Consider the following 27,230-nt stretch of genomic DNA (forward strand, 5'->3'; position numbering starts at 1 on the left):
TTCTGCCTCCTTGCCTGCCTCATGGTCTGCAGTGCCAGTGGGCCATGCCTGTGTGGGGTAAGGCGGGGGCACCTCCCACTGCTTCATACTCAGCAACGATGTTCAGGGCACAGAAAAGTATCACATTTCTGAGGCCGTCCCCCTCCAAAACGTAAACTCATCATTTTCAATATTAGACTTGGCTGCCCTTTCAAATGCTCAAGGCTGAAAACTGTGGCAGCTTCCAACTCCTTATCTGCTAGTGCTTCCTCCTCCTTATCAGGTGTTTACAGACAGCAGGAGGACGATAGGCATGCCTCTGCTAGTTCTGCTTCAGAAAAAAAGAAAAAAAATCCCAGCCAGGCCAGATTCTAGTGAGTTCCTCACCCACCCTCCTGTACAGGATCAGAGACACAGTGCAGACTGCAGCTTCCTAAGCCTCGATGGATAGAAATTACTCCACAGCTTTAAAAATCAAGGAAAACAGATTTTTTAAAATAGCAAAACAAAAACAGCCAATACAATATTTTACTGTCCTTTCCATTAAGACTCAAAAGGAAGGGCTACAAAAGAGAATGATTTCAGTAAATAGGATGCGCCTGTCAAAAATACAAAAAAACACACCCTTAGCAAGGAAGTGTAAGTGGGTGCAATGTCATGGGGGGGGGGGATTCCCAATCTACAAATGTGACACCATCTCCTCTCAACCTGCCATCATTAAAAGTCTTGGTAAACAGCACAGGTTGAAGGTCAACGGGAATTAGGCTCTGTCAGAGAGGGATGCAAATTTCTGTTGAGGACACCATCTGTGCAGCTCCTGCAATGTAGAAATCTAGACCCTGATCCTGCAACAAGCTCTGCTTGTGTGGAGCACCACAGAATTCAGTGGAGGGTCTGCCTGAACGTAACTCATTGCATGCCTGGAGCTAGAGAGACAGACAGCTCAGGCACAATATACTAACTCAGGGGTTCTCAAACTGGGGGTTGGGACCCAAGAGGTTATTACATGGGGGAGGTCATGAGCTGTCAACCTCCACCCCAAACCCCACTTTGCCTCCAGCATTTATAGTGGTGCTAAATATATAAAAAAGTGTTTTTAATTTATAAGGGGGGGTCGCATTCAGAGACTTGCTATGTGAAAGGGGTCACCAGTAAAATAATTTGAGAGTTACTGCACTAACTAATCCTGCTATAGAATAAAGGGATTCAAGAAAAACAGAGCAAATTTTCTGTGCCAAGTATCCACTTTTTTTCCTCCAACCAACTGAAAATATGATGTGATGATTAAAATAATGCAAAGGGTGTTTTTGTTGTTGTTGTTTTTTTTAAAAATGATGGCAGTTCCCTTCACTGGTAAATAAAAATTCAAGATCAGGACTGTTGTAGATAGAAGGGTGAAGTGACTTATTGTGTAAATGTGTATAGTTATTAAAAAATCTAAAACCCAAGAAATTATTGCAACCTTATGCCCCAAAGGTTGAAGGGGGTTTCTTTTGTAATCTTACTGGACAAAGAGGATCATTTGGCTAGGCAGCAGTTCTGCAGAAAAGGACCTGGGGATTACAGTGGACTCATATCCAGCTTCTCGTCAACAGTGTGCCCTTGTTGCCAAGAAGGCCAATGACATATTGGGCTGTATTAGTAGGAGCATTGCCAGCAGATCAAGAGAAGCGATTATTCCCCTCTATTCGGCACTGGTGAGGCCACACCTGGAGTAATGTGTCCAGTTTTGGTCCCTCCTCTACAGAAGAGATGTGGACAAATTGGAGAGAGTCCAGCAGAGGGCAATGACAATGATTAGGGGGCTGGGGCACGTGACTTATGAGGAGAGGCTGAGGGAACTGGTGTTATTTAGTCTGCAGAAAAGAAGAGTGAGGGGGGATTTGATAGCAGCCTTCAACTACCTGAAGGGGGGTTCCAAAGAGGATGGAGCTACGCTTTTTCTCAATGGTGGCAGATGACAGAACAAGCAGCAGTTTGTCTCAACTTGCAGTGGGGGAGGTCTAGGTTGGATATTAGGAAACACTATTTCACTAGGAGGGTGGTGAAGCACTGGAATGGGTTACCTAGGGAGGTGGTGAAATCTCCATCCTTAAGGGTTTTTAAGGCCTGGCTTGACAAAGCCCTGGCTGGAATGATTTAGTTGGTGTTGGTCCTGCTTTGAGCAGGGGATTGGAGTAGATACCTCCTGAGGTCCCTCCCAACCCTTTTATTCTATGATTCTATTTGAGCTTGAAATCTGTTGAATGCATCCAAGAAAAAGTGGAAGAGCCCAGAAAAGAGGCGGCAGCAATTTCAGTTACAGATATGTCTTTGACTGGAACAGTTTGTCTGTAACACCCCCGGACACTAACTTTGGATGGGGGAGGTTCAAATCAAGTGGAATCCAGATCAAAATCACCCTTGTGAAACGACCCATCAACATGGAGTCAATGTCCCCATTCGGGTCATAGGTGGGGCTTAAACCCAGGACTTTTCATTCTGAATAGCCCCGACTTCCCCCATGCAAACTAATACAGAGTCTGCATTAGGTGGTAGCCATTCTCTGATGTAAAACAGCCTTTAGAGGAGGTCACAATACACCTTGAGGCTTGTTTTCATCCAAAATTTTAGTTTTGGTTCAACTGGGGAGTGTCTTTCAAACTCTTTCTCCTTCTGGTCTGTAATACTCCAACAGCTTTAATTTCTACCATGGTTGGGCTAGATAATGAGGAAGGAATTGCACTGGGTATTTACTGTACCGTCTGATGCCTTTCTTTCCTGTGCATTTATTTTATAAGGACTTAATTAAATAAATACTCAGGAAAGCAAGGTCTCTGACAATAGGGTAAACACCCTTTTCTTCATTTAAAAAGGAGGACTTTTCTGAATGCCTTTATGGGGACTCCATTCAGTCATGCGGAACAGGACATTAAACAAAACTGAAGAAACTTCCCCTCTGCCTTGTGTACTGAGCATGCAGAGTCAAACTTCTGCCGCAAATTCAAATATTTGTGGCTAATGGGTGCTACCTGGCTTGCATGCAGAGCGATGCAGGGATGAATTCTCTGGAGGGCACTGACTTATCTTTGGAACTTCATTCCTACCTTTGCATGTTTGGCAAGCAAACAAGCCTTTTCTTTTGGCTCTTCTTTTGTATACCTTGAAGCCTGCCATAAAGTAAGGAGGCCTTATCCTGCGTAAGCACAGCCTGTGCAACCACACAGAGCTTCCCCTCGGCACAGAATCTGGCCCAGTTGGGAATACTCACGTTCAATTCCTTAATGTACCCTGTTAAAGCACTTAATTCAACCCGCCCCTCCCCACTACCAACTTATGATCCCTTGGTGTCTGCAAAAGATGTCATCCTTCAGCCAGTCCCCACAAAGACTCCAGTCCAACCTCCAACTGTATCCATCCCCAGCTCACTGCCTCTTTCCTTCTTATTCCCAGGAGCGTGAAGTCCCTTCCTCTCCACCACTCCTTGTTTCGCACCATCTTCCTTCCCCATGCTCCCACCGCCTCCGTGAGCCCTGCCTCAGCAGCCCTCACTATGTCCCCCATCAACGTCTTCCCTGGAAGCACGGACAGCAGCCCTGGTGGATCATTTCTGCCAGCCGTGGGAAATGCAGTGCTGCGGCCCTATTAAGCAGAGGGCCTTCATTTGGAGCCTCAGCTGTGGTAATATGAAGGGTATGCACAAAGCGTGTCCATCTATCAGATGAGGACTCCATCAGCTTATTAAGTTCATCCTAATATCTGGTGAGGGGCAGACATAAATAGGGTGAGTATGTTCTGTGGAACTTACCATAGGCGCTGACTCTGTGGGTGCTCTGGGTCTGGAGCACCCATGGGGAAAATATCAGTGGGTGCTTAGCACCCACCAGCAGCTCCCAACCCTGCCCCCCTGTCCCAGCTCACCTCTGCCTCCGCTCTGGCTCCACCTTCTCCCCTGGGCGTACTGTGTGCCCGCTTTCCCCCCCGGCTCCCAGTGCTTGTGGCGCGAAACAGCCGATTCATGCGGCAAACGCGGGGAAGGGGGGAGGAGGGGGAACGTGGAGCCCTCGGGGAAGAGGCGGGTCCGGGGCGGGGATTTGGGGAAGGAGTCCAATAGGGGCAGGGAGGGGACGGATCTGCGGCAATTCAGCGGGAGTCCTTCGTTCCGAGCGGGAGTGAGGGACCCTCCGCCGAATTGCCGCTGAATACCTGGACGTGCCGCCCCTCTCCGGAGTGGCTGCCCCCAGCATCTGCTTGCTAAGCTGGTGCCTGGAGCCGGCCCTGGGGACCATTATGATCATCTAGTCTGACCTCCTGCACAAGGCAGGCCACAGAATCTCACCCTCCCACTCCTGTATCAAACCCCTGACCTGTGTCTGAGCTATTGAAGTCCTCAAGTTGCGGTTTAAAGACTTCAAGGTGCAGAGACTCCTCCAGCCAGTGACCCGTACCCATGCCTATATTCCACGCATCATGCAAACATGACCCTGGCACTTCTAATGATATACATCCGCTTTCCTCTCCCTCTGCACTCCAGCTACAAGTGACTTCATCAGATCAACGAACAAATTTCCTAGTGACTGAACTGGACCAATTTCTTCTCAATGAAGTCAATGGGCTTTTAACAGAGAAAGGGAATATACAGTGTGAATGAAGCTATCAGAATCTGCCCCTCCCCGCCATTTTCCCCTTTGACTGTATATTACATTTCATTTTGATCCTCTCGAGGGTGTCTTAGCTGCTCCTTGAACCTTTTTGATGTGGGGCAGACGCATAGCAGTATGGGGGAGGGGGGAGAAGAGGGAGGATTTAAAAAAAAAAATTCTTCACTGGCTTTTGTTATCCTTTAAAGATTTATTTTTTTAAACCCAAGTACTTTGCTGGGTATAGGTATAATGCTAGCTAGCATCTCTCCTCTGCAGAAATATCTAGCCTCTTTCTCCTCATATTGGAGTTGAAATTTTATCTGATTCCTCAGGTAAACTCAGCCTGAACACATCTGTGCATATTAACTTGCTAATGCTTGCTCAGATTTAAGAAATATACGGAGTAGAAGATAAAACTGGTTGCCTGTCTTCCCACTGGCCAATGATTCTATGGGTTTCTGTGTGCAACTGTTCAAATTTATTTGCCACAGAAGAAGTGGAAAGATGGGCTGCTATTAGTATTTAGAAAAGCTTCTCCAAGTATCTTGAAAAGGCAACGCTGTTCAGATTCAGAAGGGATCACCATTGATAAAAATATAAAATTTTTTTTTTTTTGCAATAAAATTAGAGGCTACCCCCTGGCAGGGGTATTTTTAGATTTTAGGGCTCAGTCCTGCGAATTTTCAACTTGTCCTTGCACACAGAACTCATTTCACGACCAGAGCCCTTGCTGTCAATGTAATGAAGAAATTAAATCTTTGGCAGTGGGGAAAATTATATATATAAATCCTCAGATGTCGACTGGGTCCTCAGGGTGCTACTTCGATTGAAAGTTTAAATTACAATACAGATCTGAACAGGCCTGAACTATGGCATTTTTAAATGGCAAACTTCACACCTGGAGCCCATCCTTGGTCTTGACTTTTCCCTGTTTGCGCTACTGTCTTCATATTAGGAAGTGTGCCTGTACAGTCAAGTAACAAGTAACAAGCAACAGCTAAATTCCACTCAGCCTTTGCTTCAGAGCCGCTCCTATTGCCCCTCCCAGAGCAAGATTCAGAAAGCAATTGTAATCCATTAATAATATAGGACTCATGAAAGACATTTCCCAGTATCTTTTAGGCACAAATTAGCCTAATGAGACAGCAATGGTTATCAGCATTATCTAACGAAAATTTTCAGTTTATTTTGCAAAAAGTCCCTCCTACTCATCAATTTCGAATACATTTGTAGGGAAGATAAGTAACTACACAAGTTACATTATTTAGGTTAACTAGTGCATTTTTAGTAGGGTACATGATAGCTCCTTCAGTTTAAATTTCTTCCTGCTGAGTGCAGCGAAAGAGGGTGTTCATGTCCCCCACTATTACATTTCCCTCTCTGTAAATGACTCGGAGATGATATGAGCTTGCTTTAGCTCCCAGCTAGGAGACCTTTTCTGTCAATTTAAACTGCAGAAGCTCTCGCTCTTAGTTCTACAGGTCCTGGGTTCATCTCCCAGTGCTGACCAAAATGAAGTCATTGCTTTATGGAAGCTAGAGGGAGAACGTATGTACAGTACAAGTGGAAATAGGGGAAGAAGATATAAAATGCCAAAGTAACTGATCCAGTATCTACAATGACACCTGTTTGAATCTGTGGGCTGCTAAACACAGATTAGATGATGGCCCTAACATGAAGCACACGCACCTTCAATTTTTTACGCAGAAATTTGTCTGAGATGCAAAACCAAGGTTATAAGAGACTATTAATTCTAAAATCATTCAGCAGCTGTTTCCCCCACAGAGTTAGTGATATTGGTCAAGGGAAATGACTACTCATTGACTCTGAGCTTGGGATAGGTCAGATGCTTTACATTAGCAACTCATTTGGTATTGGTAAGTCATGTGTAGAATTATCTACTTCTGCTACCAAAGCAAGTGACGAAAGAGAACAGTGCATCGGGGCTCTAACAGCTGCTCAACCGCAGATACCAATACACAACAATATTTAGATCAAACAATAGGAAAGTTTGGAAATAGAACTTTGGTTAGTAACAGGTCTGAGCCCTCTGGATTTGGTTAATGAGCCTCGTGGGCCCTGCAGCCCACCTTCACACTGGCCTTTACATGCAATCTAGCCCTATGCATTGAAAGACTAAGATTCAAGCACTCCCTGCAGAACGTGCACTCAGACGCCTCCCCTAAACCGCCATCTGCAAGTTGCATCACGCTTTATGATATTAAAAAAAACAAAAAACCACCCACTGATATCTGCAGAGTGAAGGCTCTCCAAGGTCATATGATGCTGACAACAAAGCTGCAGCTGATTACCCTTAAAGAGAAACATTCATCTCTGCTGCTTATGCCTGACCAGGGGTGGCTCCAGGCCCCAGCACGCCAAGCGTGTGCTTGGGGCGGCATGCTGCGGGGGGCGCTCTGCCGGTCACCGGGAGGGCGGCAGGCGGCTCCAGTGGATCTCCTGCAGGCGTGCCTGCAGAGGCTCCGCTGGTCCTGCGGCTCTGGTGGACCTCCCGCAGGCGTGCCTGCGGGCGGTCCACCAAAGCCGCGGGACCTGCGGACTGCAGGACCAGCGGACCCTCCGCAGGCACACCTGCGGGAGGTTCACCAGAGCCGCCTGCCGCCCGGCAGAGCACCCACTGCGGCATGCCGCCGTGCTTGGGGCGGCGAAATGTCTAAAACCGCCCCTGTGCCTGACAGAGCTCGGCTAATGCCTCCTGTATTTACAGCTAGCTGTCTTAATCTCTGACTAACAGACAGATGATCTAGCCTACCTTTGACTACAGTCAGAGGTGTTTCTTCCAGAAAGGACAATTTAAAAGTCTCTTTCCCTTTGCTTTGCCCCTCAATAGCCTCTTATGCACAAGGTCCACAGATAACTTGGGATTGTAACACACCTTGTGATCAGACCTCTAACTTTAAAATAGAGTTCAACCATAGTTCATAATGTACAGGGATATTCACAATGTTTATATTAAACGGTTTACAAGTATTTTGTTTGAGACAAGGTAGGTGAGGTAATATCTTTTATTTGACCAACAGAAGTTGGCGGAAGGTATGCTTAGCTGCTTCCTTCCCCAGACCTGAAGCTCTGTGTAGCTTGGAAGCTTGTACCTTTCACCAACAGAAATTGGTCCAATAAACAATATTACCTCACCTGTCTTGTGCCTCTCATATCCTGGGACCAACCTGGCTACATCAACTCTGCAAACAAATATTTTGTTTGAAAAATTCATGCACCAAAAACTCACATCTCACTGTCATATGAGCCGCAAGGGTAAAACAAAAAACAGCTCCCTAAATGCTTATCTACCATCTGTCTAATGGTAGTGCTTGAGAACTGGCCCCTATTGGGTAGGCAAGGTACACATGTGAACCAAGAAGACAGGCCCTGTTTCAAAGAGCTCACAACTTCAGCAAGTTAACTGAACAGAAAGTGACAAAAGGAATTGCCTGTGGTTCTTTCTGGATATCAGTGTAGCTTCTTGTTGGAGACTCCCAGAGAAGCTCTCGTGAAGATATTTACGTGGCCTAGAAAGTGCAAATGCAGCAACTATGGCCTTACTTCAGTTTGAGTGAGTGTTTATGAAAATAATCTTTGTCTGTTATATTTGTTTGGACTTTACCATTTTTACTGGGGGGAGGGCAGGCCGGGCTCCAGGCACCAGCGAAGGAAGCAGATGCCTGGGGCAGCCAATAGAAAGGGGCGGCACTCCGTCCATTAGTAGGGTGGCACGTCTGGGTCTGCAGCAGCAATTCGGTGGCGAATCTTTCAGTCCCGCTCATCCTATTCAGCGGCAGGTCCTTCAAACCCTCTCTTCCGCTTCGGCGGCACTTCAGCGACAGCTCAATCGGGTTTGTCTTTTTATTGTGTTTTTTTTTTCCCCTTCGCTGCTTGGGTCGGCAAAAAAGCTGGAGCCGGCCCTGGAGAAGGGGTTGGCAGAATCTGCCCTGGATTTTTAAAAACTGCACTGAATTGTACATCTGTGTTTTAAAAAAAATCCCCCTATCCTTCCTTTTAATTTTTTTAGGTGATGCAACTGGGTTTTTTTTGTTTGACTTTTTTATGGCATAATTTATGCAATTTAAGTGTCTGTGGCTGCCCCAAGTATTTTGGCAAGAGAGAGAACTTCATGAATAAATATTATTCGTGCTCTGACAGAGGACAGCAGGTGGAAACATGGAGGGATCCATGTATTACAGACTCTTAGTACATAATCATGTGTTTATGGATCAGGCAACGTGTCACTGCTAGTCCAGGCAGCCACAGGCTGGGGTTAGACTTTGGAACTAGAACAATAACTTTCTGCTGAAAAAGCTGGTAAGGGCAAGGTGTTAAGTGGTCTAGAGAGTTCATGAGCGTGAGTGCCAACCTCAGGGCAGGCCATCAAGGAACAGGGCACAAATCCTAAATCGGTTGTATGCTCTGTGATTAGATTTCACCAAGCAACAAGTGTGAACTCCTAAACACTATAAGAGCCTTAACACGGAGACACAGACAGTCCCCTTGGGCACTCTAGTCTATCTTGCCACCCGGGCAAGCCTGCCTTTGAGACAGATCGGGGCCGGCAACCTTTCAGAACTGGTGTGCCAAGTGTTCATTTAATCACTTTAATTTAAGATTTTGCGTGCCAGTAATACATTTTAATGTTTTTAGAAAGTCTCTTTCTACAAGTCTCTAATATATAAGTAAACTATTGTTATATGTAAAGTAAATAAGGTTTTTAAAATGTTTAAGAAGCTTCATTTAAAATTAAATTAAAATGCAGAGCCCCCCAGACTGGTGGCCAGGACCCAGGCAGTGAGAGTGCCACTGAAACTCAGCTTGCGTGCTGCCTTCGGCATGCACGCCATAGGTTGCCTACCTCTGAGATAGATGGTCCCTCACACTAAAAATTGTGACAATATTCAGATTACTCCCAGTCCCAAAGGGCCAGTGACTTATACCTCAGATCTCAAACCAAAGACAATGCTTGTAGCCAATCCTATACTACTAACTAAAGAGTTATTAAGTAAGAAAAAAAAGAAATGAGAGTTATTTACAAGGTTAAAGTAGGTAAATATACACACACAAAGGAGATACTATCTTAGGTTCCAAAAGGTAATAGTAGCTGCTGTAATACACATATATGGGCTTTAGGGCTAACCCAAGCCAAGCAGCTTGGGGATCCCTTGCTTATGCTTAGAAATATTGTCCTATCTGAATTCCAAGTAGTATAGTGATACAGTTCCTTCTTGTCAGGTATTTTTATTCCTTTCCTCCAGAGTTCAATCTGCTGGGGATGAATTCACATGCAGGTCCCCTCTCCGTAGTGGGGGGGGGGGGAGGAGGAGGAAGAGGATTGAAATCAGCAAAGTCTTTGTCCTTTAATGTTTCACAATGGCTCATTTGGTTTCAATGGGCCTTCTTGTGTGCAGGACCAGCACTTTACACTAATAAATGCTTCTTTCCTATGTAGTGAATTACACAATTACAGAGGTTTACAATGCAAGCTCTGTATAAAATTTATACCATGAGCAAGGCAATCCAGCCTCCTGCCCCCCAAAATCTGATTCTCCACTCCTTGTGTAGTTATTTACACCACTTCCAAGCAAGGGTGTGGAGAGGGGTGACAATACTACTGAATCAGAAGAGTAATGTCCTATATCCACTTTGTGCAGGGGTAATTGAATACCCAAGATGAAAGAGAGTGGAGGATTACACCCCATATTTTGAGTCTATACTGAAGAATTGTTTGCCACTATCCATGTTCACTTGAACTCCTGGACAGCAAGCAAGGCAGGAATTGGGTCTTTTTGTTCTGTATTCATATGGGATGTAGCACGACGGGGTCCTGATCCATAAACAGATAGAAATTTTTCTTTTACCAACAAAAACCAAGCAGCTTCTGCTCCTGCATCTTGGGGGTCAATATCCAATTTGATTTAAAAGCATTGCAAACAATTTTGCAGAGAAATTAAACATTTCTAAAAACGTCAACGGTTCTTGGCAAAAACCTAAAAACCTTTTTGTATGAAAAACATTGACCAGCTTTAGTTGCACTCTGGTGCATGTTCAATCCCTCTGGTGACAGACTGTTTACATGGAACATGCCAGTAGCACACACGTCAATTAACCACAAGTTCTTCAATCTACAGATTGCATTTGCAAAGAGCCAATCTCCTCCCAGTCACTGGATTGCAGATACTAGTTTTAAATGTTACTAAATGAAACTATGGTTAGTCCAGCTGACAGAAAAGTCTGAATTTCTTAAGAAACATTCTTGGGCACACGAGTTCAGCTCAGTCAGCTCCCCTGCCAAGAACAGAATAACGGCGGATAGGCCAAGCTTCCCTCACGCCAGTGGGGGATTGCTTAACCTTTAGCCCTTGCAAGTCTTAATCAGCCCTCAACTAACTGACTTCCAGGCTTAGTTTGTTTTTGTTTAAACAAAGTTGAAAAAAATACAACATAATCATATCCCTTTTGCTGCTGGGGAAACTGAAGTACAAAAAGGTGAGGTGATTCAAATAAACTATCCTCCTCTACCTCGGTTTCCTCAGCTGTTACACAAAAGTTAAGTTACTCACATGAGTCACACAGCCCAGCAGTGGCACAGCTACAAATATAGTGCAGAACACCTGACTCCAAGTTTTCTTCTCTAATCACCAGCCCATACTCCTTTCAATATTACAGCATGCTGCGATGCCGGCCATTTGTCCCTGTACTAAATACTCAATACCAGGTAAATGGCACAGGTTACAGAATGAGAAAGGAGGCAGATTGAGGTGTACCAAGCATGGGCTAATGAAGGTGTATGGATTAGTGAGATGTTAACAGGGAAGCAGGTGCACTAAAGTAGAGACAAGAAGGCAAGGTGGGGAAATAGGGAAAATGGAACGCTCTGACCTTAAACTGGTGTTTAAATGTTACTTGTCTGTATTACAAGGAAGATAAAAGGGGAAATAAATTAAACGAAACCAGGTAAGAGATTCTATACTATTGTCCTGCTTATCTGAATCAGAAATGCTCCACACACTCATAAAATAAGATTGCATGGACGGGTTATCTTTTAGCAGTAAAACCCTGGACATGAAAGACAGTGGAGGTTAAGTCTTCTGTTATTTCCCTGCCCTTTTGCAGTCCACTGGACATCATTCATAAAAGGTTAATCCGCTTAATATCTTCCATGCAGCCACTGGGATAAGAGGTGTGCATTAAACACAGATAACCTGCAAAGAACGTTCTGCCTAAGATTTCTCTAGGTCTCTTTCTTAGCCATTTGTTCCTAAACCTCACCATTTGTACTGAGCATGCTGGTAAGGGACTGATCTTTATTTCCCAGTCCCACATGATGTGACTCAGGATTGCACAAGGTAATTGCACAAGCAGCAGTCAGTATCTCTGAGCTCCAGGAGTTACTGTTACATTCCCATCCTCAATCCCATTTGGAAAATCCAATGCAACAACACATACAAAGACATGTATAGAATGGAAATATATCAGTAAAATTACCATCTCTGAACATCCATGGCTCCTCATCACATGGCCACTTCTCATTCCTGTGTCTGTTTCCTCTGTCCTGGCTGGTTCAGCCACTAGGGGGATCAGCTACCTGACGCCTGTTCTCCATTGTCAGTCACTTGGTGGGCTTGCACTCCTGTCTGACTGGGGGTGCTCATGCTGCTGGTGAAGTTTCAGGGGGAAGCCTAGGCTGGCCAGAGTATAATAATATAGTATATCACAATAATGCTGCCTTTATAGAATTTTATTGTGCTGTCATTTTGAGGGGGAAACTGGTCACTTAGTTGCTCTGATACTATGATGATGAAGATAGTGCAAGAACCTAAATAGATTGGAATTCATATTTAAACACAGTGAGAGCCTAACAAACAGATTAGGAACTTGGCTTTTGAAAGAATAGATGCAATACTAAAAAGTACCAGAAATACATTATGCTTCTGACACAGCCTTTGTAGGGTAAAGATAACCCATCTGACTCCGACAGATTCATCACTACATTACTCTCTTTCATTCAGCAGGCCATATTCTGAAGGGCAAACCAACCACTCAGCTGCTGTTAGGCTACCGCTGATAGTGCGAGTGCATTCAGGACAGTATGTTTGCTGAGTGCATCTCTGAGCTTTCCATGAATCTTTGAAATACAAGGCTTTCCACTCAGCAGGCTTGTCAGCTTGTTTGGGCAAAGCAGAAATGGGGAGCGTTATCTTTGCTAAAAGCTCGGAACCCAAGATCTGGACTGCCGTGCACACAGCCAATTTCCCTTCTTATTTATTTGAAATTCTGCACAGAAAATATACCACCTTCTGCACTGTACTGCTAAGCTCCCACAGGGCATCTTATTTGAAAGCAACTTGTCACTTTAATTACACAAGACACACAAAAACATATTATTCCCAGACAAAATTTCACAGTGCAAAAACATTTATTGTGAGTACCATGGTCTTTATAGCCTATTAAAATGATATCAGTGATCTAGCAACTGGATCTATGCTACCTGACAGTTGCGTGCGCGCTTGACCTGCATAGAACAGAATTAATAGGTTTATTGCTGGCTACAGGAGAATAGGACTTAAAATGGTTAGATCAGCACTGCAAACTTCTTTTCAGTATAAACACATGAAAAATCCTTTAGATTTTCAGTCTGAATAATGCAGTCATCAACTACTTCTCTTGAACCAGCCTACCTTGTTCACTACACATATTCACTACCGAGAGAATTTGAAAAGGTTGTAACAAATAATACTTGCACAAGGGTCCACCATCAAATATTTGCCATTTGCAAATAAAAATCTTATGATATTTGCTAACCTCTCCTTCTTAGGGACTCACACAACAGTTAATGCCAATAAAATCTGCCTTTTGCTGCAATGTCTATACAGTGCGCTATGGGCAAAAGATTCTCCACTCTATTGCGCCACTTGTATACCAGCATATTTCCACCGAGGTCAATGAAATTACACCCACTTAAACCCTTATAATGGAATGGAGACTCATTCCTTGCATCTTGAAAGTACTGTATGGACTTTAATTAACACATCCACTCAACACCCCTGTGTTTTACATTTTATTTTAGTGATGATAAACACAGAAACAGACAAAGTGATTTCCCCACTGTCCCAGACCTGGGACTAGGCCATACTGCCTCTTAATAGACACCCCATATATGTTGTTTAGCAGGAAAAGGCTGCTGGATTTAAGTGAGTACCTTGAGTAGAAAAGGTTTTATTGTCAATTATGTCCTTGCATTCCTGGGAACAGTAGCTGTAATCTATGCTGCTTAGATAGTATTGATATAGTATATGTGCAGCTGTTCCCTGCCCCCTCCTTTTGGCAGTTTAGGGAGGGTATATGACAGATAGTTGAAGAGATAAAACAGACCAAACCCACTTAAACACGCTGGAAAGTGTTCATCAAGTGAGACACCCAGCTCTGAGTCTTTCAATTTGTCTCTGTCACTTTTTTAAAATACAGATTCCAGGAAACTGCTACTGTTCATTCAAATAGCAAAATATACTTCAGACTAGTGGAGCCTGCCAGCTGAAGAACTGGTCTGTTCAGTGTAAGGAAGTTACAATGGAGACATTAATAAACTTGTAAATTAATAAAAAGTTTACAAAAAAAACCAAACTCTTAAAACCAATCAAACAGGAAAAAAATACCCTTCCCCTGACAGGTTTGCCAGAATGTTACCTGTGTTGAGAGGTTATTTTGTGGGACTGAGGCCATCCCTCAAATCTGAGATCACACTGAATGTCCAGGGAAGTTTGCGTTTGGCGCAATAATAATGCAGCACCTGTTTTAGTGGCTGACATATTCAAAGTGCTAATTAAGCCTCCCAACAACTTTGTGAGAGGGACAGAGTCCTAGTGATTACCATTTTACAGGTGGGATTCTCAAGCCAAAAGGTTGACCAGTGCCAGAGTTGAAATTAAAACCCCAAGGTTCTTGAACTTCAGTCCTGTTCAATGGACAATGCTCATTACTCTAGGAGGAGTTCTCATCCAATTTTTCTCAAGTTCAGAATGTGATGATTGATGGCTCTGATCCTGCAATCACTTAAGCATGAGTAACTTAACACATGCAAACTCAGGGGGACTACTCACATACATAAGAGTTAGCAGAGTTATTCAGATACATAAGTGTTAGCAAGATTGGGGCATATGGCATACATATATAGAGAAATATATACAGAAGTGCCTGCATACACACGTGCACACAGACCAAATTTAAAGTTGTATATTGGCAACAACTGTACGATTACAAAGATAGAGGGAATAGAAACTATTCCATGTGGTGTGTATAGGAGAAAAGACAGCTCACTAGCCTAGGACTCAGGAGTTAAAAGTTCAATTCCCTACTCTGCCACAGACTTCTTGTAAGACCTTGGGCAAATCACTTAGACCCAGATCCTCAAAGGTATTTATGTTCCATTGAAAGCAATGGAAATTAGGTTTCTAAATATCTTTGAGGATCAGGATTTGGGCCTTAGCCTTTGTGCCTCAGTTGTTCATCTGTAAAATGGGGATAACACCACTTCCTTGCCTCACATGGGTGTTGAAAGGATAAATACTTTAAAGACTGTGATAGTACTTTTATGGGGACCATATAATATACACACCTATATATATATTGAGAAATATTCCCAATATGACAGACAGTATTTATCAGAAAGTGCTCTATTTCTCTTACAAACGGGGATCCGATATATGCAATGCTTCCGAAGTCAGCAACAACAAGCTAACAAGAATTCATCTATGCAGTGAACAATCTTTAACAAAAACCTTCATGAGAATAAATATGCTAAACCATGTATAAGCAGCAGGGGAAACACTCATAGCATGCAATGGAGAAGATGCATTGCCTCCTAATTGCAGCTCTTTTGGTGTGTGTTTGGAATTATTTTCATCCCTTAAATTACAAGATTGGTTTAATTAATTTTTCTGCCTTATAAAATATCTATACATAAAATAAATACATATAAATAAAAACACACAAGACTATTACATCTTTAACTGCAGAAGAAGTCTACAAAGAGATTTTTAAAAAGCTGGGTCTGAACTGCTTTCAGATTATTTGCTTCTACAGATGAGTTCCAAAAAATCAGCTCCAAACAATCTAGATCACTGGAGCTGTTTCAGAACTTTTGCTCTTCAGACCCATCTCTGTTTATGTCTTCCTCCCTTTACAGGAATCTTACCATTTTTCCATAAGTTTCAAGGTAAATTTACTGGAAATGACTTTCTTAAATGTAACAGAATACCTCTCCGTCAGACAGACAAAAAAAGCTAGGAAGTTCTATTTAGTGATAATTGTGCCATTACAGGTTGTCTTTTATCCTGCCTTCTACAGACACAAATTACTGCAGTACTTCAAGCTGGTTAATAAGTGGCAGTTTTATTTATTTTTTTCCCCCCAATATACATCTGTAAATGGAATTTAGAGATGAAGAAACTGTAGATTTAACAGGAAAGGTATCACAAAATTTCAACCTGCTAAGTAGGGTACCTAATTTCAGCCTGGTACATAAAGATGGTAACAATGCAAGAATGATGGTGGAAGTTTATGGAATATTTAACAAGACTAGGATGACCAGATGTCCCAATTTTATAGGGACAGTCCTGATATTTGGGGCTGTGTCTTATATAGGCACCGATTACCTCTCATTCCTGTCCCGGTTTTTCACTCTTGCTGACTGGTCACCCTAAACAAGACTCTAATATGGAACTGCCCATACATGCACAATCCATTTTAAAAATTAATGTTCTCTACATGTAAACAACCCCTCCCCCCACAAACCTTGATAGATAGCTATTATTATTAACAGCAATTTAGTGCATATGTACACCACTGCCCTCTACAGGACAGTGATGGTTTACAGCTAACCAACTATATTTATCTAAATTGACCACTTAAGGGTAAATTAAAATCTACAGAAACAAAACCAGGGCCAAGCGCTACTCTGATTTATTCAAGGATACTAAGATTGTATTTGTCCACATGCAACACATCTGGATAAATTAGAGCTGGACGAATGCACCAGCTGGTGTGTTAAGTTAGGACAGATGTCTATCCCTGGTGTCCAGTGCTGTCCGTCAGCCAGATGTGTTGCTTGTCAACAAATTTAATCCCTTTAGATTTACTGAGTCCATTGCTAGCAGAAGTTGCAGGATTAGCCAACACAGTGCACATATGAAGTTGTACTCATGTTATTTTTTCCATTTCAGGGATAAATATGTAGAGACACTGTACCATGGGGCTCCCACATATTTAACAGGAGTCAAGCAGTTCAGTCAGACCTCAGGTGGTGGAATCATTTACTCCTCCTTGGGAGCATCCAACAGCCTGGACAACGTGAATGCTAAGGGGCAATCAACTAAATATGTAAATTCTCCAGATTGTGAATTTCTTACTCAGACTGGTGAGCAGGCACTCAACAAGGAGCCCCACTGCAATCACCACATGACTCGCATAAGGAACTCTTTGCCAAAGGATTCACAATCTGGCTTTAAAATAGCAAAGCTCTCCAGGTGATTAAGAAATGGTAAATCCATTTGTGAAGCCAGTGGCTATGAAAACTGATGAAAACAGTGCAGGTTAGATTTAAATGCCATGATGACTGAGACTGCAAACTCTTGAGGGCAGGGACTGTGTTTTTGTTCTGGATTTGTACAGCACCTCGCACAATGAGAGGACATTCTGATCTGATAATAAAGTTCCAGATTCTGCCACCCCCGGTTCATGCTGGGTAATAACTTTATGAACTGTATTTATTTCAGTGGGAGTACTCATGCAGTAGAATGCTACTCAACCCGAACAAGGGTGACAGAATCAGGCCCATAGCAAATTCACTTATAATATGAAAAAACTAACCAAACCAAACCAAAACACCCCTCGCAATACACTGCATAATGCTTTCTGTCAACGAGATTTTGGTTAACAGGATTGTGGCCACTCTCTCTACATAGATCAGGAGTTACAATAAATGGTTATCTGGGAAGAAAACATGAACACCAAACATCAAATGAACTAACATTGCCTGGAAATGTTTTTGAGAATAGCCTATTTTTAAAACACATTTTTAGCAGTATATTATGGTAAACTGTTAATGTGACCAATAGAGAAATTTGTATTTGGTCCAGGAGGAATTCCACTTCTTTATATGTGCTCAGTTGTCAGATTCTCTTTCTAAATTAAAACTGGATGGGTGATTCAGCCCAGTAATTAAAAAGGCAGTGTCTCGACTCTCACAAGTTTAACTTGTATCAGGTCCATGGTAGCATGTTGCATTATCTTGACACAGATGGCATTTTTACCTAATGCTGCTTGTTAGAAGGGACAAACTGAAGATGTATCTTCAACTCACAGGGAAGAGGAACAACTGAGCAACATTTACCTCGACAGGAGTTTGTAGAAGTTTCCTTGTGAGTTTAACTTTCCTTAATGCTAAATGTGACCTAAACCTGGCCCATATGTTATTCCCCGAAATATTAAATATGGAAAGAGCATATCAAAGAGTACATCAGGGAAGAATCAAAGAGTGGAGTTACACATGCAGATCCCAGATATGTTAACAATGAGGGACACTTCCCCTAGCAACTCTGTGAAGTAGCTGAGCAGCACACCTTGTTTACAGCCAAGGCAGGCAGGGCTGGATTTAAAGGCAGGCAATCCAGGTGACCACCTGGGGCGGGGGGAGAGGGGGGCCAGCACCAGGCTCAGGGTGCTGTCTTTGGTGCTAGCGACAAAAGGGAAAAAAGAATGTTTGAAGTAGAAGGTTTCAGAGGTATTATGTATGTGGATTCACTTTTCACTAACCTCTTAGAATGTCCTGGACCTTTGCAGAATCTTGTGGAACCTTCCAGACTTTTCCTTGAGCTTCCTAGAGTGTTGTCAGCCATGCCCTGGTGGGTGTCTAAGGGGACGTGCATCGCCAGTCAATGAGATGTAAGAATGAAGTGAAGTGAGAGCCCAGCTGCGATATTGTGAACCCTTGTTTTACTGTGTAATTGTGAAAGCATACTTGTGTTTTAAGATTTGAAGAGTATAAGTAGCGACTAATAAAGGACATATTTAATGAGACACTAGAGATATCTGTCAAATCCTTATCTACCCAACAACATAAAAGAAATACTGTGACTCCTTTTGCCATGCTTAACATGTAATGTCTTTCTAAGCCTGCGGAACAGAGACTTTTGCTCTCCTTGTTTCCCCCCGTAGAAAATAAAAGATGACTCCAAAGACACTTTCAGGAGCTGAGTATAGGAAGCGAAAAGCTCAATTCCAATCCAGCTTGCAGCAAGGGGCAAATTCAATGGGAAAATATCTGGTACAGAACAACATAGCCTGGGTTTTAGGCAGTAACAATTACTTGAAAATGCCATTGGCCAGTTTTTGGGTCTCTCTGATGTTGTGCTTCAGTTCGCGAGGTTGAAGGTGAGAAAAGTAACCCTTTAAACTAAAGGACTAGGGCTAACATTCTAAGGCTGTCACCTACTGTAACACCATTTAATACTGGTCCACCCAATGCTGGTGCACAGTTCAATTTCTTGATGTTAAGACATGTCAGTTATTCTTAAAATTAAAAAGTTTCTATAAGCTTAGAGGAAATGTTTTTTTATTTGCATATATACAGCATGAATAAATATGGATGTACAGATCCTAGCGTGCAAATTTATTGTCTTTATGACATGGATAAATCATGCATGGAAATCATGAAACAGCCTACAAATACAATAAAAATAAAGCATTCAAAAGTTTAACAAAGTGTGTGTATGTGTGTGTGTGTGTGTGTGTGCGCGCGCGCACAAAAGATGCTCCTCACCTAGGATGCCATTTGGTCTAAGGGCTGGCCCTGAAAGCAGGGACCAATCCATTGTGGGTCAGGGGTAAAATGGGACCCAGATAGGATCAAACCTCCTCCAAGCACCCTACTGGACTCAGAACTGTTCAGGGGAGACCCTCTTCCCGCCACACACTCTGGGAGCACTAGGAACCAAGCAGTGCCTCCCTTCCCCACTCCCAAACCACCATGTGTCCTTGGGGGAGAAGAGCAGAGAGGAGCCAGCCAGAGATTCTAGCAGGTAGGGGCAAAAGCAGGGACCTTGGGCTATTCCAGTCAGAACTGTCTGTACCATGTTCTGTCTCCGCCTGTGCTGATGGGCTGCTCCAACTCTCCCATCCCCTCTTCACCCCAGCTTCACTCCACATCTGCTCTTCCCCCTGTCCCTTTTCCCCTCTCTTTCCATTTAGCTAACCCCCTCCTAAGTAAATCCACCAGAAACATCCCTGGCCCCAAACAAAACAAGAAGTCATGGAACTACCATGACATTTGCTGACATTGTTCACTCTGCTTCGGTGTTCTATCCCTTCCCCCACCCTCTGTCTATCTTATCTATTTAGACAATATTGTCTCATTGTTTCCTCCTCAGTCCTTATCCAACGGTTTTCTTTCGTCCTATAATGAAACTGTAAGGTCTTTGGGGAAGTAACTGCCTTTTTTGTTCCGTGTTTGTACAGTGCGTAGGACAAAGGGGACTTGGTTCATAGCTGGGGATCCTAGATGCAACAGTAATACAAATAACAAATACAAGGCACAGGGAAGTTAAGCTACTTGCCCAAGGTCGCACACAGAGCTATCACACATTGATCATAAAAAAACCACAGGACAACGGGGGAGACAATTTGGTTAGTAAGCTGATGGGACAGGAACCATATCTTTACTTACTGTAGAATGCTGCAGGCACACTCATGATGCTATATATACACACACAGAGATGTCAAATAAGATGGCCCAGTGCTTTCATTATTAGGAAGTACCACTTTCTAAAAAGCCTGTTGATCCTATTTAAAAAGGTGTTACAAATGCAGTAAGACACTAGTGCTCAGTTTCGAACATACTAACAAGTAACCAGTCAACTACAAGCAAGAACCATTGAGAGAGAGCAGCATTAATATAGGATTCTTTCCCATTGCAGATTATTATTATTTAAACTGCCCATAAGAAATCTCTGATCTATTTTTTAAATTCTGCACCTGAAACACAAATGTTTTATAAGCTGACAAAAACCCACACCATTTCACATCATTACTGAGCTACCAGATGTATGAAATTTTCTAGTATACGAATGACTACAACACACTACCAGACAGATAAGAAATGCAGAGGGGTTATTAGTCAACAGAATCTTTAGCAGTTTAATATATTCCTAGCTGCAGCTGTTTTCAAAAAAGAAAATGATCACTACTCAGACTTGCTGCAAGGCTCTCCAAACAGGTGGAAAGTCACTCACTGTTCAGCATTCTTAACCGAGATGTTGCAGGAGTCATGATCAGCATGGAAAAAATCAGCAGACTACTGAGGTTATTTAGGAGCAGACTCTGCAATATCACCCCCTCACCACTCCTGTAATTTCTACATCATCTCTTTCTTTGGAACATAAATGTTCCAAACAGAACAGCCTTGATGCAACATGAGCAGAAGCTTGTTCATGGTGACTGCTAACTTAAGTTGACTGTTTTTGTTCATTGTTCTGTAGCAGAAGAAATGCTAATTGTCCAACCATTTAAATTAGCACAAGTCAGAATTTCCAGCTGAAAACAATGACCTTGCATTTTAGAATAAGTAGAATTTTCATAATTTCCCGAGGAAATAAAAACCTAACATTATTTCATTCTGAAATAACTGAAAAATTAAAAATGAAAAATGACACTGAAAAATGAACCATAGTTAAGCCAGCTCCCAGACTCCTGGTTTAGGTGTGGTTCCCAGCTGTACATCAGGAAGGCTGGAAGCCCAGAGTTCCCTAACCCTGGTTCAGTTTATATAACAAGGCTGCCTCAAAGCTATGGACACTGAAAGCTCTGGGGTCCCCAATTCCAGCGCAGCGGGCTCCCCAGCAGTCTGCCAGGTGAGCTGATGGGAAACCAGGTGACTATTTTTGTAGGGAGTTCGTCAAAACCAACAGAGTCCCTGAAACATTTCGGTTTTGATGCATCAACATTTTCTAATGAAAAATTGTTTCGTCAGAAAACTCCTGACTAGTTCTAAATATAATGCAGTCCAGTCATAACTGTAGGATGACTAGAACTCCTTTCTATGAACGTTTAGGAACATAAGGAGTAGGGACTTCAGAAAACAATAGGGATATGGTTTCACTCCAGAGTTAACTCAGGTATTCAGCACTGGGTTAGTCTCTTTCCTGACTGGCACTGCACTTGCCCACATGTCACACTAGGGCTTCTGGGGGCATATCCTCTGGTTGTCTGTGCTGCAGCAAACTCAACCACTTCGCCACCAATGGTGGGAGAACTTGTCTATCTTTCTGGGCACATGGGGGAAATTGTGGGAGAGCAGCGGAGGACTATGTAGCTTGCACCCTCACTGCAAAGTGGTGGGTTGCCTGCCCAAGTGAAAGTGGCACCTGGGCTCTAGTCTATACCCTCAGTTAGGCCAAGTTTAAAGCACTCCCAAACTTAGATATGAGAGATTTGTGTGTGTGGATGGTAGAGGCAATGCCTGAGTAAGAGCTGGAGTTAACTGTGCAGTGAAGGCAGACCCTAGAAAGCACGGGCTGTGTGTAGTCAGTCTGGAAACTACAGAGCTTGGGAGAACCTAATCTCTGTCCAATGGCCTCATTATAAAAAAATCCTTTATGATGTTTGCCATAGTGTCTGGAGTGGCTCACAACCATGAGTGTCAATCTCAGGGCAGACTGTCAAAAAGCAGGGCAGACACCCCAAAGTGGGGTTATGTTTTATAGTTTGATTTCACTGCCCCAGTATAAAATGTGCTCCAGCTCCAGAGCGTGGGCGTCCCCAGTCCAGGGCAGGGGAGGAGGGTGGATGGCTGCCGAATGGCGCCCGGGTGTCCGGGGCCGCAGCCTCCCTGGCTCCGGAGCATGGGAAGGCGGGCGTCCGGGGCCGCAGCTGAGTACTAGGGTGCTGGAGCTGCATGCAGAGAATGTCATGGCAGGAGGCAGGGTCATGCCTGGCTGTTTGGGGAGGCAAAGCCTCCCTCAGCCTAAGCAACCTGCTGCCCAGGCAAGCTGGGCTTAGTGACCAATGGTCACTTACACTAAAGATCACAAAATATTCAGGTCACTTACCCCAGGTCCATTTGTACCTTAGATCTCACACCAAAGACAAGGCTTGTAGCCAATCCTATAGTAAACTAACCAAGGATTTATTAACTAGGAAAGAGTTATTTTCAGGTTTAAGCAGGCAATTTATATACTCTAACGAGTTACTGTCTGTGGTTCCAAGAGGTGACAGAGTTGTAGTAATCAGTCAATTCAGTTTAGTGTCTCTGGCTTTGTCAAGGCCCAAACATTAAAAGAGAGAGAAAATAGGGATAGGAGAACATTTTCTATCCCCTTCTCCCAGCAGTCAAGCTGATGGGGCAGGCTTTCTTGCATATAGCACCTTCATGGGTGAGAGGCTCATTAACCAAGTCTTTATATTTTGATGTTCCACAATAGCTCATTTAGTTTTGATATTCTTTCTTGATGGGTGGGGGAAATACTCCTCCTGCCTGGGTTCCAAAGTTCAGAGCAGGCATTTTTACAATTATAAAGCAAAATTTGTATATTATTTTATAACATGGGATATAGATGTTATAAGATTAAGGCATGCAGCAATTTACAATCATTTTATAGAGGCTAAACACATTCTTATAAGTCTAATACCTATCCTGAACAATACTAACATACAAGTGAACTGTTCTCATTTCCAGCTATGAATTCGTCAGCGCTCTGCTGATGCCTACATCAGGTGCAAGAGTTGGCACCTGGTCTACCAGCCTCACAATATTCTTTACCAGTGAGCTCTGTTTCACCGTTAAGGAACTACAATATCATCACAACTAGCAACCAAAGAATCTTAGGCTATTAGCAAATGAAAATACAATCGAAGATGTCACTTACAGTGAACTGTGTGCCAATCACATACCACCATTTGAAAGGCACTAGATAGCTTCTCAAGGAGGCAGTAAAAGAATCTGCAGAGAAGATCAAGACATGGTTTAAGGGCTAGATTTGAACTTCAGATTTGCAGCAAGGTGTAGGCTCAGATAGGAGCAGATATTCAAGATGCTGAAATTTCTGGTGTAAGCTGTACATCTGAGGTTACAATTGGTCCCATCAATTTTGCTGTAACTGATGCATTTGTTTTACTTTTACAGGGAATGCGTGCAATAGTAAAAACCCAGGAGAGAATTTACTTGACTGAAGTCCATCTTATCACTAGAAAATTTCACGTATAACATGTACTGTATTGCAGGCTCCAGGCCTGACCCAGTTACTCTGTTGGTTACACAATATATTCTTGTAGGCTTTTAAACTAGAGCCATGTGCTTCAGTGAAAACACTGAGTTAGTCTACCCAGGTCAGAACTGCAGCTTTAATAAGTGAGCATGATTGTGGCTCATATCAATACACCATTCAGTGAGATCCAGCTGGCATCTCTGTCCAGTGTAAAAGCCATGTTTTTACTGCTTGCCATCTCACTGGCATTAGTTAGCAGCCTAGTCTCATTTGGAGTGATGGGATCTCTTCTATGGATTAGCCTCCATCGGGCCTGCATAACAGTTGGGCCGATGGCATCAGGAGAAGAAGTTGCCCTACAGTAGGCAAGAATAAGCAACTTCTACTAATTTATACACACAATATTTAGAATAGTCTAGAGATTGGGCATTAAAAGGTGACCCTTTAGTCCCAGCTAGAGGTAGGTAGAAAATGATTTTCCCATCCAGGGAAAATATTTGAGGTTTCAAAAAATGTTCCTATCCCAAACTTTGACAAAAAAAGTCAAAATCTCAAAAAATTTCACCAACTGACAAACCAAACAAAATTTTAGTTTGGGCCAATAAAAACGCTTTGTTCAGATTTTAACCATTTTTTATTTCAACCTGTAATTAGCTTAAAATTTTAAATGAAAAAAGTCATTTTGAAGAGGAAAACAGAAGTTTTTCATTTCAGAAATGTACTTGCCAACAATTTTTGGTCAAGGTATTCATTGAAACAAACCCTTTCCATGAACCATTTCAGTTTAAAGTAATCAATGAGTTTCCTATGGGAAAATGTCTCACTGAAAAATCCCCTACCAGCTCCAGTTCCATTCCAGCCCCCTAATTTACACAACCATTATTTACCCAATGTGAAAAATGTGGCCTGGCACCCTCACAAAAAAGCTATTCCTTTCTTCCCTTTGATTGACAGGAAGACAATTTCTGACACAGTAGCAGCGAAATCAGCATGTTTCATAACCATACATGTCCTATAACCCTATCCTGCAAGCCGAACCTGCTCCTTAATTTGCATTAACCCCTTACAACTATATCTTCTTTAGGGGGGTTGCTAGGGATGCAAATCAAAATCCTTACCTGCATAGTGAGCATCACTTTGGATTGTTTACAATGAATTTCAAAAGTCTGGTGCACTTTTCCCTGCTCAACCAAGGAGGTTACTCAGCTTGGATTTCTCCAATGGGCAGGTTCTTTTAACACTCTGTTTTATTCTCTGCTGCGGTGCTTAGGTTTCCAGTGCTGTAGGGGATGCTTGAGGGGGGCAAAACACACACCACATTTTCAAATGAAATTTTTAACATAGTGAGAGACAAAAATGTAAAAGCACTTCTAGTCAGACCAAGTTTTAACAACCCCCCTCCCAGCTTGTCTTTTTTCCTTCCACCACCTTTACCTCATCTCTAAATCCTCTCACCTCACCAAACCCACACAGAACTCATTTCATGGCAGGGCCTGAAGCCCTTATCCATTATCACCTTTACACTCTATTGTTGTCTGTGGTAGGAACTTACTTCCAAGGTGCACCCCCAAACTGCTTTAGGGTAATTGTTACCTCAGTAAAGCCTGCCAGACGGTCACACAGCTTACATACCATAGAAAACATTCTAAAAGATGAATCAAATGACTTCCCCTTTTTTAAAAAAATGATATTTAAAAATAATCCTTTCCTCTCACCCTCTGAGCCTGACTATCCCTGAGCTTCAGGGCATGGCACTCTGCCCAGGTGAAAAACATTTGCAGTGATTGTGGTTGTTGCAATTAGTGACTGTCTCAGACACCTGGAACAGAACTAGCCTGTGAGCCTTGGCAGTTAGACACCATTTACCTGCTTTTCAGAGTCTCTGTAACAGGTAAGAAGAGCCTTATGTGTAAAAGAAAGGAAATATACTAATGTTTAAGTTTATTGTTGTCTGTAAGCTACATTAGTCTCCTTGCTCTTGTGGTGTTTTTGGTTGTTAAGATGGAAAGGATAAAGAGTGCTGGATTTTCCCTCCATTTTTTTCCCCTCAGAGAATTGGTGGGGTCTGGTGTGTTTCCAATATTACCTCAGAATACTTGGAGGAGTCTGTGGTTAGGGAGCTGGACTTGAACTCAGAGACTGGTATTCTATTTATAGGTCTGCCACTTGCCTGCAGGGTGATTCTGGGCAAGTCATTTCTTCTCTCTGCACGTTGGTTTTCCTAACTATAACGAGGCTAATGCTTGCCTGCTAAGGTGCTTTGAGTTCTACACCAAACATCCCATATATGAAAGTAATATTATTTAAAGCAATTTCCCTGGTGGCTTGCAAAGAGTGGGTGGGTTAGCTACAGTGTTTATAAGCATCTCTTTGCTCAGTTTCTATGTAATTTGGACATTTACTCTGCTATAAGCTGTACTAATTTGAGTAAGGGTGATTTCAAAACATGGTAAATGAGCCCATGGCCCACTGAAACACAGAAAAAGAAAATCCATATTCTTCACAGGAAGAGAGGGTTTTAACAAGTTGTTGGAAAACTAATCCCAGGTGCCAGTAGCTCTATCCCAGGTTTAGGAGCTCTGTACTTTGTGGCGTATTATAGATTGGTTTTAGGGCACAGTATACCTTTTAGTTTATTACCATTATAACAGACTTGCCAGGTTTCATGGAGGGAAAGACTTAGTTTTAAGTGACTTTATTTTTTGAGGTCTTTCCCTCTGACCAGGGTTTTTTCTCTATCAGTGAAACAGAGTCAACTAAATAAGACATCATAAGGAAATGATAACGGGAAGTGTATAAAAAGAATACGTACCCTACCTGGGAAATTAGTAAGTGCATAAAGCAAAGGAATCTGCAAGCTCCTTTGTGGGGGAGAAGCCTTGGATGTGAGTGGTGCTTCACTGAAAGCAATGGTGTGTAGAAATCAGTCCCCATTGCGCAGCTTGCAAGGTCTGTCCTGGAGTTTAGGAGTGAGGCAGGGGCATTTCCTCAGCTCTTCTCTGTACTTAAAATTTGCATCTCTGGTAAAAACCCTGATTCCTTAGCGGTGTGGTTTGTTTTTTTTAAACTCTTGCTCAAATTCTTGCCCATTAACAAGCTCCATAAATGTCCCTGGGGGTATGTTGTTGTTGGTGATGAGGCTAATTGCTGTAAGGCCAGTGTCTGTTGAATGGGTGTTGCATGGGTGAGCCAAGGTCTCATTTGATTAGTAACACAGACTCTCATTCCTTGTTTTCTGGGCTGCCCCCCAATCTATAAGAGCTTGCAAATAATGCCCTTAGACCAGCCAAATCTTACTCATTTAGGATTTTTTTTTAAAGACTGCGTATGTATCTTTATGAATACCACTCTTATGTTGGAAGGATTA

General features: G+C 42.8%; 1 protein-coding gene across 9 annotated transcripts in view; it reads right to left on the reverse strand.

Annotated features, from left to right (window-relative positions):
- Nucleotides 1-26,699, reverse strand: part of CASTOR2 (cytosolic arginine sensor for mTORC1 subunit 2) — a 204,269-nt gene extending 177,570 nt beyond the window's left edge. For 3 of the 9 annotated variants that reach the window (XM_039508283.1, XM_039508284.1, XM_039508275.1), the window contains exons 1-3: nt 25,457-25,592; nt 24,982-25,155; nt 23,525-23,598 (exon numbers count right to left, since the gene is read on the reverse strand). The gene's annotated coding sequence lies outside the window, so the exon portion shown is untranslated. Of the gene's footprint in view, nt 1-23,524; nt 23,599-24,981; nt 25,156-25,297; nt 25,357-25,415; nt 25,688-26,680 lie in introns of those variants that run through there. The other 6 variants (XM_039508281.1, XM_039508276.1, XM_039508279.1 and 3 more) reach the window with 6 other exon arrangements.
- Between the last annotated feature and the right edge of the window lie 531 nt (nt 26,700-27,230).

This window comes from Mauremys reevesii, linkage group 20, assembly GCF_016161935.1.
Source record: "Mauremys reevesii isolate NIE-2019 linkage group 20, ASM1616193v1, whole genome shotgun sequence".
Lineage (NCBI taxonomy): Eukaryota > Metazoa > Chordata > Testudines > Geoemydidae > Mauremys > Mauremys reevesii.